The following is a 13,711-nucleotide window of genomic DNA, read 5'->3' as shown; positions in this document are numbered from 1 at the left end:
ACCAGGGCATCAGGTGGACGATGCAGAGAGCTGTGGTCATCATATAGATCTCTCCTCTGTGTAACCCATTTTTCTCACAGATAAGGAGAAAAAACAGATAAGTGCATCAAATCACACAGCGGCACTGAGCAGCACAGCCCCTGGTTAAACCTTGCTGCCATCGCAGAATTCAGCCAGAAGGGGACTGATCTCTTTGACCTCAAAAATAAAATCACAGGCGTTCTCCTCCGGTTGGGCCTAAAGCTGCAGTGATCTGCAAACCTCAATTAAAACCCTTGGAGGTGGGGTTGAGGTGGCCAAAGCCAGCTCTGGCTCCAGCTGCTGGGGAAAAGACCAGGCTGTAGGATGGAGCAGTGAGAAGGTCCTGCAGCAGCGAGGAGGTCTGCGGTGTGAAGCCATGCGGAAAAGGCCAGGCTGTGGGCAGCGGGCGGCTGCTGCTGGTTGAGACAGGCGCGAGCAACTACATGAGCATATGAGAGGAGAACTACCGGATGTGAAAAGGTATAAAGTCCTGAAGGAAATCTGGTGCTGGAGGACAGGAGTTTGGTACCACTGGGGACCTGTTGTAGGAAGTAGCAGGGTGGACCCTTGGCCACCTGATAGATGCATGCTGGCCTGCAGGGGCTCTTTGGGTGTCTGCCCTGGGAGCGCCAGGCGTGTTCATGCTCAGCCTCTCAAGCTTTGTTGACTTTTATCTGGGTTAACTTCAAAACAACAGGTTTTTATGCTTTCAGGTTGAGTATATTCTCCACACCGGGTCTGCACGCAGTAAAAAGTGCCTGAACGAAGTGACTTGCCCCGGGTCACTGGGCACTTGAGACCCTGCCTCTTGAAACCCTGGGGCTGGTTTTGCCAGTAACAGGCAAAGAAATGACAGGGAAGGAAGATTTCGTTAATGGCTGGATAAACAATAAATGCTTACCACCCATATCTTTAAAATGAGTTCTGGCAATATTTTGGGCAGGGCTCTGAGACCAGGCAGCGTGCCAGCTCCTCCTGGCAGGACACGGGAGCCTCCACGCTGGGGTCAAACCCTCTCTGCATAAAAACGAGAGGTTTTGGATTTTCCAGAATAGGCTGTTATGCCTACCGAGGCTTGTACAACTGTTCAGTTTTTGAAGAAGAAGATTTTTAGTGGTGAATGGCAAAAAATCTAATGCAGGACAGCATGCCAACAGAAAAAGTCATAAAGTAACACTAAGACAGCACCAAGGGACAAGACACTTGGCTTCTGAAAAGTGGGCAAGTACAGAAAATGACACAGTGGCTGCTTCAGGAAATACAAACGTGCCATAGTGTGCCATTAGTGACCATCAGCCTTGCAGATTAAGCAGTTTTGATTTTGAGGAGTTACACTCAGCTAACAACACGGTGGATCTTGAAAGGACAAAGCTTTGTTTATTTCTTAGCTCCTCTCTCGAGTGGGGGAACTCTTCCTTAGAAGGACTGCGTTGTCCCTGTGTCCCGCAGCTTGGGAGCAAGAGCCACAGGCTGCAATGGGGGCAGCAGAGGGGATATGTATAATATGGGTGCCTGGTGCTGTGGGGATCACAGAATCAGGGAATACCAGGTTGGAAGGGATCTCGAGGATCATCTGGTCCAACCTTTCTTGGTAAAAACACAGTCTGGACAAGATGGCCCAGCACCCTGTCCTGCTGAATCTTAAAAGTGTCCAACGTTAGGGAATCTGCCACTTCCCTGGGGAGGTTATTCCAATGGTGAAGATTTTCCTTTTGTGTCCAATGATGGATGGGATGAAGAAGTATTGGGAATTTTTTTAACAATGATCCCTCCTCTGGCCAGAACCAGGCCTCCTCCTGAGACAAACAGCTTTGTGACTTCTTCTGGTGATGTGCTCAGGAGCAGACAGGTGAGATGAGAAATGGTTCTTGGGGTGCGTGCAGATTCCCCAAATACCACTTTTGTTGCAGAAAAGCAGAGACTGTGAGGTATACAAAAAGCTGTGACCTCGGTCAATGCAATATGTGTAACTGGCATGACAAGCTGACTCAACAAATTCATGTGAGGAGCCCACAATCAGTTTTTAAATTCTTCGAAAGGTGAGATGAAGGCAAAATCCCTGCCTTCTCTAGCTTATCATAGCACTTCTGCCCACGTTTTCCTTGTCCGCAGCCGGCAGGGAGGGGCAAAGCCTGTTGAAAAAGTTTTTGCAAGGGGCTGTAGCCTCTCCTTGCCTGCGGCGGCTGGGAGGGGACCACGCATGGCCACCTACCTGGAGCTGCCCACCAGCACAAGGATGCCCATGCTGGGACTGGGGACCTGGCAGGTACCTGCTGGAGCTGGGGACCTCTCCTCATCCCCGTGCCTCTGGTCACGCAGGTGACACCAGGAAATCGCTGAGACTCGCGGTAGACGTTTTCAGCAATCTCCTCTTCGGGTCAGGAAAATGCAGCAAATCCTCTGTGCGGCGTTTCTTGCCTTTTGAAATATTTCAAGTAATTCAGGTATTCACACCCATCCTTCAGGATGTTTTTTAAGTGAGCAGGTAGAGGGAGATTTTTCTTAGCTATGGAAAAAAATTACATACTACAAAAGCAAAAACTTCCATCTATCTATCTTGTTTTTCTTTGGTTTTGGCACTAGGTATTAATATCCCAGCATGTCAAGTAGATGTCATCTTTGATGAGTGCATGTAGATACAGGAACTTAAGTGGCAATGAGTGGATTTGGAAATGGGGATTTACATTAACCCCTTAGAGACTGAGGATAACTTATTTGGATGGCAGCAGGTGAGTACACAGCACTTCGGAAGAAAATAGTTTGGGTAGTTCTTTACCTGCAGATGTTATCTAATGGAATTTTGATAAGAAAGAAGATTTAAGGATACAGTGAATTATAAATGTAAAAGGAGTCTGGAAATGAGCTGAAAATTTTAAGAAAGTGAGCTTCTTAAGAAAGGAAAAAAAAATAGTGGCTTGTCCCCTGGATTTGAGACTGGAAACTAAATATGTTAAATTGCAAGCTGCCAACTCTGAAACACTGTCCAGTCAGCATAAAAGTATCCTAAATTATTCTTGCTATATTTTGGGGTCAGCTGCTGCTAATCATCACATAACTTATGCACAAATGGGGCTGAGTTTGTTTAACCCTTTCAGTCTTGATTGGTCTGATGACAAAAGACCCTTAAGAAGCCTAAAGTAATTAAGTAGGCTTTAAAAAAACAAAGTGTGCCTTGCGTGGGGCCTCTTAGGGCACTGGTGGATGAGCTCTCTGAAGGAACCTATTAAGATGCTAACAGGAATCTAAACAAAAGGAAAATGCTGGACACGTGATCCCTGGCACCACAAAAATGCCTCATGTTAATGCAATGAAAACATGGCCCAAACCCACTGCAATTACTTAATCAAAGCTATTCAGTCTCAAGGTTCCCACAGCAACTTCAGCTGAGACTTCCTGCGTTTCGGTGTGTAAATGGGCCCTCTCTTCTACCCAGTCACTCTGAACTCAGGAACTTCAAGTCCTGTTCAGTGAGCACCGTGTAAAATGAAGCAATGGATTATTTTTACTGAAAAACACCTTGCATTACAGAGTTTTGTGTAATCACAGGGTATAAGTGCAAGGTCCTGCACGTCGGTTGGGGCAATCCCAAGCAAAATACAGGCTGGGTGGAGAATGGCTTGAGAGCAGCCTTGAGGAGAAAGACTTGGGGGTGTTGGTGGATGAGAAGCTCAACATGAGCCAGCAATGTGCGCTCACAGCCCAGAAAGCCAACCGCATCCTGGGCTGCATGGAAAGAAGCATGGCCAGCAGGTCAAGGGAGGTGATTCTGCCCCTCTACTCCACTCTGGTGAGATCCCACCTGGAGTACTGCATCTAGGTCTGGGGCCCTCAGCACACAAAAGACATGGACCTGTTGGAGCAGGTCCAGAGGAGGGCCATGAAGATGGTGAGAGGGCTGGAGCACCTCTCCTACAAAGACAGGCTGAGAGAATTGGGGTTGTTCTGCCTGGAGAAAAGAAGGCTCCAGGGAGACTTTATAGTGGCCTTCTGGTACTTGAAAGGGGCCTACAGGAAAGCTGGGGAGGGACACTTTAGCAGGGAGTGGAGTGATAGGACGAGGGGTAACAGTTTTAAACTGAAAGAGGAAAGATTTAGATTAGATATTAGGAAGAAATTCTTTACTGTGAGGGTGGTGAGGCACTGGAACAGGTTGCCCAGGGAAGTTGTGGATGCCCCATCCCTGGAAGTGTTCAAGGCCAGGCTGGATGGGGCTTTGAGCGGCCTGGTCCAGTGGGAGGTGTCCCTGCCCGTGGCAGGGGGGTTGGAACTGGATGATCTTTAAGGTCCCTTCCAACACAAACCGTTCTGTGATTCTATATTGTCACTCACGCTCTCCACCACCGACTCCTCCATTCAAAAGCGATGCCGATTGCTCCTGCACAGCAGCTTTCCCATGGTGCAGCAGCACCCAGAGATAAGGCACTCTATAATTCCTGGCATTTGGCCGGTGTTGCCACTAGCCTGCTTTCCCATGCTGCCCTAGGAGCTGCAATGTCCGTTTGTAGGAAGGGGTGGGAATGGGAAAGGGGCTGCAAAAAGAAAAACTTGTAAAACTTTAAACTGGCTATTTGGTGGTGTATAGCCTTGTGGAAAAGAAACGGTGCAGTTTCTATGTTTTTTGTTTAATTTAGGAGAACCAACCAAGCACCCTTTGGTTGAAAATACTTGGAGAAGTGAAATCATTAAAAAGACAAGACGATGGGTAGGGATGTAATGAAGTTAAATGTAGGAGGAGGTCGCGGTTTTGAATCATGTTTCTGTTTGAAGTGCCGTTTTCCAGAATCGGTATCCAGTCATCAAACAGCCCTTCAGTGTCTCCAAGCCAAGACGAATGTGCAGCGATTTACTTTCCTGTTAAATGCCAGGTTGTGAATTTTACCCAGGAGGTGGCACTGTCTGTAGTGTTTTGCTGTCCTCTGCCTCCCTGCTCCTGTGTCAATAGAAGCTGGCTTGTTTGTGTGCAGGGCCAGCAAGCCTTCCAGAGGCGATTCATTTCCTCAGGTCGCCAGTGCCTCACACTAAAATTGCTTTTAATTTCTGGGCAAATTAGAAATTATTTCGAGATAGCCTGGGTGTCTGAAGGCAAATGTTCCAACCTTAGACAAGGGCAGATCAGCTCAGGCAACTCATCAGTGATTCCCATGGCCATTTTATTCCAAAAAACTAATGAAAGCAAGATCCAAACTGGAACACCTCATTATTCAGGGGCTTAAAGTCTCCAGATTTGGGGAACAGCGAACTTCTTTTTCTGCTGTTTACTGAATTACTGACTTTTATTCTTGTTTTAGTCTATCCAAGGAACAGCGAGGGGTGCAGTGAAGTTTGCCATCGATGTTGGGTACTGCCACTTTGATTGCACCTACCTGTACCAGAACGAGCGTGAGATCAAGAATGCAATTGAGGAGGGGGTTGTGAAGTGAGAAGACCTCTATTGTCAGTAAGGTATGTCCTTGGATAACTTGTCTCACATGAGGCCAGCTTTTAGGAGGAGAAACAAGGTCCCAACCTGCAAAGTGCCAGGGAACGAAGCTGGTCTGGGAATTAACTCCTCTCTGTCAGGGCAAAGTGGTTTGCGGATGGAGGGAAGGAAGAGGTCAACTCTTGGAAAAAAATAAAAAAAAAAAAGGCTTGATTTAAGAGGGATTTTTTTTGTAGTCCATATCCATTGTCAGCCACGGAGACAGGAACTGAGGCCGTGCTCTAAGTTGCCTCTGAGATAGGAAGCGGGGCTATTGTATTCGCGGTCGCTCCCGCTGTGCTGCCGCCCTCAGCCTGTTAACTCCTGTGTGTTATGTTTTGTTTTGTTTTTTCCCCCAACAACAATGGAAGGAAAAATAAAGTAACCTCTATCTGCTGGGAGCTGGCGGGTCGATTTTCACCAGCTTTGCTTTTTTTTTTTCCGTTTTGATTAATTGTTGTATGAGTCGTTGGGATTTTAGAGTAGCTCATTCTCATTTTACTTAACTGACAGCACCGCAAATAAAATAAGGTGCTCAAAAATCATGTTTCCTCAAGATGAGAAGGTGTGCCATATCGCGTGATGTGTCTGTGTCTGTGTTTCCCTGCCAGGGATGCTCTGCGGTCAGGAGGCCAGGAGAGCAGCTCCCAGGCTTTGCGTGACCCCCGCAGCTGTGGTCCACCTTCCACGAGAGACGCCTGGTGAAGGAGGCATGCCAGAAAACACTTGCTGCCCTCCAGCTGGATGATTTGGATCTCTGCCTGATGCGCTGGCCCATGGGATTCAAGGTGTTGAGACTTTTAACTCCTGGAAGCCATCTGCCAGAGCTCTGCCGCTTTGTTCCTTTGGGACCAGACATGCCCTTATTCCTCTCTAATGAGGAGTGTTGTTAGACCTCATTAGGACATAATGACAAACCTTCACGCAGAGTGCCCAGGAGGAAAAGCAAAGTCATGGCTGCTTAAGCTGGGTCTTGTAGTGCAAAAAATCAGCCTATTTTACCCTGCACAGCATTCCCACGTTATGGATCAAATTGCCATCCGGATCACATTCCACTTAAAGCCTGGGATTTGGCAATCATTTGCTTATCCAGGATCAAACAGTTGTGAATTACTTAGTTCCTATTTTTCGCTTCTCTCTCTACCCCCAGGTTAAATAAATCCCCATTTCCCCATCGTGTCACATCCCTGGCCTTCCCCCAGCCTGACCGAGGCACACAGAAGTGTCTGCCCTTCCTCTGCCTGCAGGACAGACTCTCATGAGGCAGATTTTCTTGAAGATTACTTTGTTCGTGCGTATTACTGGTTTTGGCCACCTCTCTCCCCAACACAAACACAAGCCAGGATACCCAGTGTGTCTCCAGCTCCAATTGCTTGTAGAATTTCTAAGAGATTTCTTTAACTACTTACGATTCAGCCTGCCTTCAACTTGTTTTTCTATTTTGATGATAGGCAGGAGAGGAGCTATTTCCTGCAGATGGAAATGGCATGGTCATTCCCAGAGGTACAGATTTTCTGGATACGTGGGAGGTAAGTTCATTGATAGGCAAAAAAATTCTTGCTGGTTTGAAATAATAGCCTGAGAACTTCAGGGTTTCCACTTCGAGAATCGCTCTGGGAGAATTTCCGACGTGAAGCATTCCAGATTCTGAGTTCTCTGTGCCCTTGCGCCCCTTCTTGTGTTACTTTGCCAAAATGGAGGTATTTTTATATCTGCTGCTTACTGAACTGTCTGGGTGGGCATGGCAAGAAGAAATCTTTGCCTGTGTGTGTACCCTGCAGTGCGCTACAAATGCTGTCGCTTCAGTCCCCACTCCACACTCGGCGGCTTTAGCCTGTAGCCGTGTTCATCCCTAGTTGCACCTAAGCCTGTCCAGACCACGAGAAAGCCAACATGCCCGTGCCAATGTACCCAGAGCATCCAAATTTTCCCCGCCCTCTAGAAAGCACTGGAACTTGCCCGATGTTCTTTGCTAAAAGCTGTGCGTGCAACGCAAAGAGGGATGAGCACAGGCTGCCGGGGGGACAGGACTTGGTCACAAGGTCAAGTTTCTGCTTGACTGATGGTTTGGGCTTCCTTTCCCCTTCACCCCGCACCCTGTGCTCAGCACGGCCGGGTTGAAAGAAGACAGGAGGCTCACCGGAGACGGAAGAGGTCACTGATGCTTTTTCCCTTCTGTCAGATGAAGAATAAAGCACATTTTTGTCGCTCATTTGAAGGAAAAAAGCGGACATTTCAGGCCGCTGCTTATGATAGCAACTTTAAATAAAAGTGATTTCTCCTTTGGAAGAGGTGTGTCTTCTGCTCTAGAGGCTGGCAGTAGATTAATTTCTCCTGTTTCTTTTCTGCAGGAGGTGCCAATCTAATTAGGGCCGTCTGACTGTTTTCTTGTTTACCAGTGTCGAGGAAAATGGCGGGGGAAACACAGCACTGCTGACACTGTACTGACACTGCTAAATGGTACATCTCCCTTGGGAAATTAATCAGCGTTGATGATCGGGTAACCTGCTCTACCTCTCCCAGAAGAGCTCCTTGTTGAGCCGCTCTGTTACAAATGACAAGCTTTTCATTACGGTATAATTATTTTGTTAGCTGAGGAATTATCCTAAAACACCCTCTTTTACTTATGAGCAGAAGGTCTACCTGGGGATAATATTTCAAAATAGTTGTATTCTACTGAAATAATAATAGTGTAGTAATTGTTAATCCTGAATAATGCTGTTATTTATTTTTAAGATGATGCATCATGTGAGAGCCTGTGTCTTTGACCAGGGTCCCACCGTTTAATGGACTGTACTAATGCCATGTCAGAAGAAGGTCCCAGCCATGATGATTTTTACCACTGAAGTCTTCACGCAGGCATTTTTTCCATATGAAAACAAAAACGTCTTAATTCAATAGCAAGCCTGACTCCGTAGCGTCTCTAGGCTATGGAAGAGCTGGTGGATGCAGGAATGGTGAAGGCCACTGGAGTCTCCAACTTGAAGCACAAGCAGATAGACAGGCTACTGAGCAAACCAGGCTTAAGACACAAACCTGCAAATAATCAGGTAAATTGTTCTCAAACTCATCAGTACTGACACATCACATCTATCTGGGGTGCTGCACTTGATGGAACGTCCCTGGCAGTGAAATAGCTTTTATGTCAAGGCTGTACGTTTGATACCTGTGTGAGAATAGATCTGTTTGGCTAAATCATAAAGTAATGAAGGATGCAGAATGTTCTGTCCCCTTCCTTGCGCAGGAAGCTGCAGTCACACAAGCCCACGGCGCTCCTGGGTTGAAAGTACAACCTCCACCTTTCTTCTGAGTGCAGCACCGAGCTCGTGCAGGCCGAGAGCTGAGCTCTGCAATGGAGAATGCGGCTGGGATCACCCTTTTCCTTTCCTACAGCCCCCAAGGAAAAAGAGGCTGCGTGAATAGATAGGACCAAAGCCAGGCTGCGCTGCTGGGGTGAATAGGTAGGACTGGATGACAGGAGAGTTGGGTGCTTCAGCTGGATGCGCACAACTGGACCTTGGAGCCCATTGATATGGGTCACGAAAAATGACGCAAGCAGCTGGAAAGAGAAAGATTAGGCCTTGTTGAAGGCAGGGTTGGGAAGAAGGGGAAACAATCTGAAACACTGGCTGACTCCTTAAAAACACCACAGACGGAAAAAGAACCACCTTTTCAAAGCTGATGTGGGGCTTGGTAGGTCACCGTAGTGATGCTAAACCTTGAAGTACCTTCTGCTTCTGAAGGAACCTAGTATTTTTTTCGTAGATGGAGAGCCACCCCTACCTTCCTCAGGAAGAGCTGATTAAGTTTTGCCTGTCCAAAGGGATCTCTGTCACTGCATTGTGTCCCCTTCGACCGCCCAGCTGGCCCTGGTAAGAATGCTTTGTGAGACTTCTTTCTTAGACGTAGATTGGAGACAATTCAGTAAACCAGTCTTAGGATGTGGATAAACCCTCACAGAGTAAACCTGATGTAATTAGAAAAATATTTACTAAGTCGTTAGAAAGAACACACACAGAGAAACCTCTCTCACACGTATTGTGATATTCAGTCCACTAATTCATACCTGTGCCGTTACTGGAGTTTCATACTTAGGAGAAAAAGGATCAATTGGTTGGTGAAAGTAGCGAAGATCATTCTTAATTGAGCTTGGGTGAGCTTATTAAACATGTAAGAGAACTTCTGAACTAAAAAAAAACAACCCCAAACCAAAGCAGAACAAGCTTATGAAATTAGCAACTTTGCAGTCCTGCTGAGACAAATGGATTAGGTTTTTAAATGGATGACTTGAAGAAATTTTGCTTTTACTCCAGTCTTTGTGGCTTTCTCTGACCTGGGACAGGGCATTTACCAGAGCAGCTGAGCTTGTGAAGGACGTGACAGCTGCTCATTCTTAAGATGAATTTTTCAGGATCTGGACCAAAGAAATTCCTGGCCTGATCCCAGGCTGGACTGAAATGTGTTACAGTGACCTGTTATACTAGAAACTCCAGGCCTCTTCTCATGTGCCAACCTGCTGTAAAAGGTAAAGAATGAAGGTGGGGACTGGACCAATGAGAAAATGGTGAATTAAAGTGTGCAAGACGATGCTTTCTTATCATTTAAATAATAAGACAATGTGCCGTTCAACTGCTGACATCTGCTTTTTATTTTCACAGGTCCAAGCCTGAGGATATTCCCCTTTTTGATGATCCCCAAATAAAGGAAATTGCACTCAAGTACAACAAAACCCCAGCTCAGGTCAATACTGGTCATGGAATTTTCCCTGGTCACATGTATTTTTCCCACTTCTACTAAAGTAACTATTTACAGAGGTATTATGGAAAGCTGAGTTATAGCTGTGTCTCATACGCATTGTAATGCTTTAAAAAAATATTATCTCTAACACTAGTTTTGATGATGGGCAGAAGATTACCAATGGCTTTGGGCTTTAATTGGCACGCTGGCCACTTCTACACACAGCATCACTGGCCAATCCTGAACTCTTGTTCAATGCACTCCCATGCTGTCATCTCAACTTCACAGACAGATAATGATTAAATGAGCTCGTGTAATAATCAGGAAGGGTTTACTATAGTGCTTTTCCTATGTGAGCCATCTCTGATACTCAGTAGAGCTGTTCTGTGTAGGCATGTATGGTTTTTCACCATCAGAAGACGGGCAGAACTTCTCAGCTGTAATTCCCTATCTGTTCCTCCAGGTGCTTATCCGGCTCCAGATTCAAAGAAATGTAAGCGTAATTCCCAAATCTGTCACTCCACGCCATAATCGAGGAAAATTTTAAGGTAAGAGGGTACCTTACAAAATTAACAGTGGTGTTAAACTTTACATCGAAAAATACACTCTGCCAGTGGAACAGAATACCCCCTACATACTTGGAACTGCCAAAACCTTTTGTCTGTCAGATACCACGTAGGTTACTTCTTTATGAACACAGAAAGTTACTTTAAAAGCAAGGAGCCAAGCCTCCTTCATTAGAACGCATCAAGTAAAAGAGATTAACTTTTCTGCCTTGTGACATAAATACGATGCAATTACACCCCACCAGCACCACAACGTTATGAAATTTATTCATTGTTCACCGTATATGGGCTTCTATTGCACACTTCCTAGTGCTTCAACAAATACAATGCTTTTCTACTTCTGTTTTTGGTATTCTGTCTGCAACGGAAACAACCCAGCTGTTTGGGACCTTTATTCAGGTGTTTGACTTTGAATTGGCTAAAGAGGAGATGGAAACCTTCCTTGCTTTCAAGAAGGGGTATCGCATCTGTGCATTAAGTGAGCAAGTACCTCCGCCTCCTCCTCCACGTCTTAGCAAGATTGGATCATCATTGGATATCCTCTTAACAGACAGCATTTGACAGCCCCACTTCAAGATAAGGAGAGGGAACCTTCGCCAAGATCTGGTCACATCGGTTTCTGCTGGAATCCAGCACTAAGATTTATTAGAGTGCTGTCCGTCTTGTACGGGTTGGTAGCACTGGAATTTTTGCAGGTACGTTGCGTGTTAAGGTATCTTGTAACGGATGCATACCAAACTGCTGTCTGAAAATCAAAATGGACTTGAAACTCTAAAATAAATAGGCAGCAATTTTTTTTTTCTGTTTTCTTTGGCTGCTTTGTATAAGAGACAGTCAGTGTAAATGAACTCCATTTTAAGAATGAGAGTTGTAAGTTTTTTTTGAAGTGAAAAGCTGTGCCTATGTATTTATGCCAATGTTATTAAGGCAGTATCTAGATAATAGAATGGTTAGATACAGACCTACCCAGATCTGCAATTTATTCTCTTTTCCCAGGTTATTCACTTATCTAATAGCATACTGCAGACTTCAGAGATCACAAGAGAGTGGTTTAATGTCACAGGGAAGTGTGGTGATTTCAGCTAAGCAGAAGATAAATTATCTTTTGAGAACAAGGTCACTGGTATATGTGAAGGTTACACAGCATTGATTTCCACAGCCCTGTGTAAACTAAGCGGACTCGTGACAGTATTTTTACTGTAGTTCACAGTTTTAGTTCTGCAGAGCTTTTGTGAAGGGAAAAAAGCCTTTTCTTCTTAGCCTTAAGACTATATCGTTACAGTGTTTTAATCATACTCTCTTTTTCTAGATGCAAAAATCACAAGGACTACCCTTTTTTGGAAGGCTAACATAGGCATCATCTTCAGATCCTCCAGGGATCGGGACCAGGTGTTACTGTTTCAAGCAATTTGTAATTCTTCATGGGTATTGAATCACAATATAAGTGGAATATGTATTACAGGAGGGGAGAAGGTAGATCACAGGCATTCTAAAGAATAATATCTTTGAGCATGCACACATTTGCTTCCCTTATCAACCACAGTTGTATCAGTCCTTTATCTGTATCTTTGCTCTGCTCTTATTGTAGCAAAATATATATTCTCTTATTCAGTTATGATAGCTAAAGAAGTTTCATAAACCTGAATCTTCGGGATTTGTGAAGAGCAGTCTTTGTCATAAAGTCTGACAAATTTTAGAGAAATTTAGATTCTCCTAGCGGTTGTGTTTTTCAAGAAAAGGTCAAAATACATGCTATCTTTTAGCAGTTAATATAAGACAACATTTTCTATTTAACATCAGAAGATCTTTATGAGATAAGACAATATGCTGCTTGAGATTCCTAGTTCAGGAAGTTCAGCCTAACAGACTTTAGTGGACACTGCTGAATATGTTTCAGGAGTCATTTTCTTAATGAGGTTTCCTATTTATAAACTGCTAAAACCCAATAAACTGGTAGGAGATGTGGATGTTTGGTTATCATATCTACAAGAGTATATAAATACTGCCTTTATCAGTAGAATGGCTGTGAATCTCTCCCAGCAAATCCAAAGTCTGATAAAGGAGACACAGAGGAATTATTTTGTTTGGCAACTGTCTTATTTAACAAGCAGAAAAGTTGGGCAGCTTCATAAAAGCCAACAGTAGATTTTTCGCTCTCTTGTACTGCTCCCTAGATACTGTCTGTTCGTGTTTTGACTCAGAGGATGTCACTGAATGTTGTTTTCACTGGTAAAGAACTCAGCATTACTGCAGCCCATGCACCTGCTGGAGTTTTAATGAGGTGTCTGTTAATCAAGACTTCTTGCTCTTGAACCTGTAACACGTGACTCAAACCTCCTTGTAATTGCTTTAGGCTCTTCCAGCCCAGCAGAAGAACAATGTAGATCAGCACTGCCTGCAGAGAGGAAGGACGATTGTGTAATTAAGGTTCAGGGCTAGGATACACACTTCATGGATATCCTTTTCCAACTGATTTTCTTTGTAGTTGAGGTTTTTAAGTCTATAAAGGAAATGATGACATACCTTTGAGCTGCTTTAGACTTTTGCAAGATGTTTGAATAGCAGGTGCCCTAGAAATGGCAAAGCAATTCCATCAAATTGGATTTCCTACAGCAACTCTAAAGAAAGAGGTCCGAGAAACGTATCAGCAGTTGACACCAAGCAGTTATAGTGCAGTGGCATGGACAGGAAGGTGCCTGTAACAGGTACTCTCTTTTTTCCCCTCCCTCTGAACATGCTAAATTGAGGTGGTCAGCTAGAGGACATCATCATAGCCGCTGTTAGAAAAAGAGGCATTTGGACTGTGGTCAGGTTGACAATCTACAGCAACAGGAGCAATACCCACTAAAGGCTGTGGCGTACAGCCCATCCTGAAGTATTCTCTACTTCATAGGAGTTTTCTAACAACATTCCAGTTTAATCACAGCTA

General features: G+C 44.8%; 1 pseudogene; it reads left to right on the top strand.

Annotated features, from left to right (window-relative positions):
• Positions 1 to 2,221: 2,221 nt before the first annotated feature.
• Positions 2,222 to 11,344, top strand: LOC134510223 (aldo-keto reductase family 1 member B1-like; annotated as a pseudogene).
• Positions 11,345 to 13,711: the final 2,367 nt, after the last annotated feature.

This window comes from Chroicocephalus ridibundus, chromosome 1 (assembly GCF_963924245.1).
Source record: "Chroicocephalus ridibundus chromosome 1, bChrRid1.1, whole genome shotgun sequence".
Classification (NCBI taxonomy): domain Eukaryota; kingdom Metazoa; phylum Chordata; class Aves; order Charadriiformes; family Laridae; genus Chroicocephalus; species Chroicocephalus ridibundus.
This window is presented reverse-complemented; position numbering and strand designations above follow the sequence as displayed.